Source organism: Mauremys reevesii, linkage group 3 (genome assembly GCF_016161935.1).
Source record: "Mauremys reevesii isolate NIE-2019 linkage group 3, ASM1616193v1, whole genome shotgun sequence".
Lineage (NCBI taxonomy): Eukaryota > Metazoa > Chordata > Testudines > Geoemydidae > Mauremys > Mauremys reevesii.
The window spans coordinates 11,561,050-11,565,004 of record NC_052625.1 but is presented as its reverse complement, the minus strand read 5'-3'; positions in this window follow the sequence as shown (position 1 = coordinate 11,565,004).

Sequence of the window (3,955 nt, the reverse complement as noted above, 5' to 3'; positions counted from 1 at the left end):
GGCCCGGCCCGGCGCTCGCTCTTGCGGCGTGCACGCGCACGCGGGGCACGGCCACTCGGGCGCGAGCCCGCAGACAGCCGCTAGCGCGGCGCCGGCCCGCTCTGGTGCTGGGGCTGGGTCGGGGGGTGACAGGGGTGTGCGCTGGGGGAGGGGACTCAGTGTCAGGCGGCCAGTGGCGGGGGGAGGGGTCTGAGGCTGGAGGGGGGGTGACGTTGGGGCTGTGTTGGGGGAGGGAGTCTGGCTTGGGGAGGAGGAGGGAGGGTCTGTGGCTGGGGGAGGAGGAGGAGGAGGAGGAGGAGAGGGATTTGGTGGGGGAACGAGGGGGTGATGTTTGGGGCTGGCTTGCGGGGAGGAGGTGGGTCTGTGGCTGGGGGAAGGAGGAGGAGGAGGAGGGAGGGTCTGGCTGGAGGAGGGAGTGGATCTGGCTTGGGGGGAGGAGGAGAGGAGGTGGGTCTGTGGCTGGGGGGGGAGGAGGGAGTGGATCTGGTGGGGGGAGGGAGTCTGGCTTGGGGGGAGGAGGAGAGAAGGTGGGTCTGTGGCTGGGGGAGGAGGAGGGAGGGTCTGGCTGGAGGAGGGAGTGGATCTGGTGGGGAGGAGTCTGGCTTGGGGAGGAGGAGAGAAGGTGGGTCTGTGGCTGAGGGGAGGAGGAGGGAGGGTCTGTGGCTGGGGGAGGAGGAGGAGGAGAGGGATCTGGTGGGGAAGGAGGGTTGATGTTTGGGGAGGGGGCTGGCTTGGGGAGGAGGTGGGTCTGTGGCTGGGGAAGGAGGAGGAGGGAAGGTCTGGCTGGGGCAGGGGAGGAGAAGGGGAGTGGAAGTTGGCCAGGGGGAAGGAGAGAGACTGTGCTGGGAGGAGAGGAGGTGGATCTGTGGCTGGGAGCTGGAGGAGGGAAGGGGGTCAGTGGTGGGGGAGGGGAAGAAGGAGGGGGATGTAAGTTGGGGGGGTCTGTATGGGGGAGGAGGAAGATCTGTGGCTGGAGGAGGGGAAGGGGCTGTGCTGGGGGAAGGTAAGGTTTTGGCTTGGGGGAGGAATAGGGGAAGGGGGCCTGTGGCTGAGGGGGCAGGGGAAAGTGCATGAGTGATGGGAGGGTCCCAGGTCAGCACCGATGCTCTTAAATATAAATATTGTGGGATGTCTCTTCCCAACCCCAGTCATCTGTGCCCCTCTAGATCTGCAGCTCCTGACGGGTTAATGGGGAAAGCAGATGGTTTTGAAGGGTTTATCATTTAATTATACCTGGGATGATAAATGGAAGCATCATCTGCTCTGTGTGGGTAAGGGACCAAAGTCAGCATTTTTGCATTGGTCAATAGGAAGCAGCACTAATAGGAAAAAGCAGCATCTTGACAGAGAAAAAGATTGTGCCAGGAAACATGAGAGATTCACTGGGGGAAAAAAACACAAAAGTACCCATTGACTTCAGTGGCAGTAGAGTTAGGTCACCCCTGAGATCTTCTTGAAATCCTGCCTGTCAATCTTCCCTGTGCCCAACTGCTCAGCTTGAAATCAGTGCATAAAATTTTATCTGTAAGAAACTACAAGAATAACAGAAGTTGAATATCTCCACAATATATGATGGAGCTGACATAGAGCAATTTTAAAACTTGGGTACCTATGTGAATTGTTGATCTCCCACACTGGTCATTCAAATTGGTACTTTAGTGTCTAAAATGGATAGCTAGGGAATTAAGTGTCAGTATGAACACACAAGTGAGAGAATTAAGGAACCTATTTGATCAGGAAGATTAGGGAGACATTACGTGCTAAAGTCTGAAAACGGGGCCTGAATTTAAATACAGAATCCAAGCAGTAAAAGGCTGGAAGGGATCTAAGGCAGGACCATGTATATCTGCACCTTCCCCAAGAGATGTTCGTCCAACCTGTTCTTAAAAACCTCCAATGACGGGGATTCTACAACCTCCCTTGGGAGCCTGTTCCAGACCTTCACTCCCTGGAGAGTTGGAAAGTTTGTCCTGGTATCTAATCTAAATCTCCTTTGCTGCAGATTAAGCTCTTCACGTCTTGTCTTGCCTTCAGTGGACATGCAGAACAATTCATCACTGGCTTGCTCTACACTATAGAGTTAGGTCGATGTAAGGCATCTTATGTTGACCTAATTATGTCGGTGTACACACTACAGCCTTGCTTCCGCCAGTGTAGGTCCCCTGCTACAGTGGCATAATAACTCCATCTCCATGAGAGGCTTATGCTGATGTAGTTAGGACGCTGCAGTGTCTGTGTAGGAACTGTGTTACTTACATGGGCTGCTGACTGTCATTCTTGTCAATCTGAAGACTCCATGCTGGTGCTGTGAAACTGACAAGAAAGCCGGGCTTTCCACTGGAGCAGGTGTGGGGGGTGATGGGTACCACCTGGAATTGGGGTACCACTGAGCTCCCCTGACCTATCAGCCTGGGCTGCCTTTTACACTACTGTTGTGATAAGCTGCCAAGCCCTCTCCAGGCTCCAGCCTGCACTTTCACCAGCACACATACAGGTAGTGACGCACACAGCTGTAGTACCATGCAGCTAGGGCACCTCCCAGTTCATAAGGCATGCACCCCTTCTGGACTAAACCCAAAATTATACCATCTTGCACTGCACAGGGAACTGTACAGCATAAGCTCATGAAATTCGCCCCCTCCCTCAGTGTGGAGAGGAATATACAACAGCTTCCTGCTCTGAGCTATGACTCCGATACACCGGTTTTAAATAAAGCAAAAACAAATTTATTAACTACAAAAGGTTTTAAGTGATTATAAGGGATAGCAAACAGATCTAAGCAGATTAACTATCAAACAAAAAATGCAAACTAAGCTTAATATACTACAGAGATCAGATATGAATAGCCAATTCTCACCCTAAGTGATGATACAAGCAGGCTGCAGATTCTTAAGGGGCCAGCTGCACTTGCTTAGAGCTTGGAATCCCCAGGTGTTCCATTCACAGGCTAAAAATCCCTTTAGCTTGGGCCCAGCACTTCCCCCAGTTCAGTCTTTGTTCCTCAGGTGTTTCCAGGAGTCTTCTTGGGTGGGGAAGTCAGTGAAGAACCACAATGATGTCACTCCCTTGCCTATGCATATGGCAGGAACCTTTTGTTTCAAAGCTTGGTTCCCATGCCAGTCAGTGGAAAACACTGATATCCCAAGAGGTAGTCCAACACCAGGTAACCTGGTCACATGTCCCTGTAGTGCAACAGCAGCCACTACTCGGAGGCTGTCTGTAGCATCCTCAGGAAGGTTCCCCAGGTGAGAGATAAGCTTCTCCTAAGGCCTATTCTGTAGATTGGTTCATTAAGTTCAATGGGCCCTTCCCAGCCAGCCAATCTAGACTGAGAGCGTTTTGCCTAGTGGGCATTGCCCAGGAAGAGCTTTGTGTGAAATAGATACATAGTCAATATTCATAACTTCAGATACAAAAATGATACATGCATAGAAATAGGACAGTCATATTAGCAAATCATAACCTTTCCAATGACACCTCAGATGACTTATTTTGCGTAAAATACATCATAACTATGTCATAGTCTTATCATAATATCACTGTGAAGAATATGGGGTGCAGTGTCACAGGGGGCTCCAGTGATAGCCCAGCTGCCCCCAAGCAAGCTGCACCCACCTCTCTCAGAGCCTGGCTGCCCCCACATCCCTGCTCCCAGCCCAGCTGCTGCCCCAGCTCCCCACTCCCAGCCAGGCTGATGCATGGGCTCCCAGTTCCCCACAGGGAGCATGGCTGCATGGAGGCTCTCCACTCCCTGCATGGAGTCTGCCCGCTGCACTCAGGCTTCCAGTTCCCCACTGGTAGCCCAGCTTCACCAATGAGCCCCTGTGCATCCAGATCTACCACTGAGCCTCTTGCACCCAGATTGCCCCCCACAGAACCCTCTCACCCCACACCTGGATCCCCCCACATTAAGCATGTCCACACTTGGATCCTGCCTCATGCATCTGGTACAGAA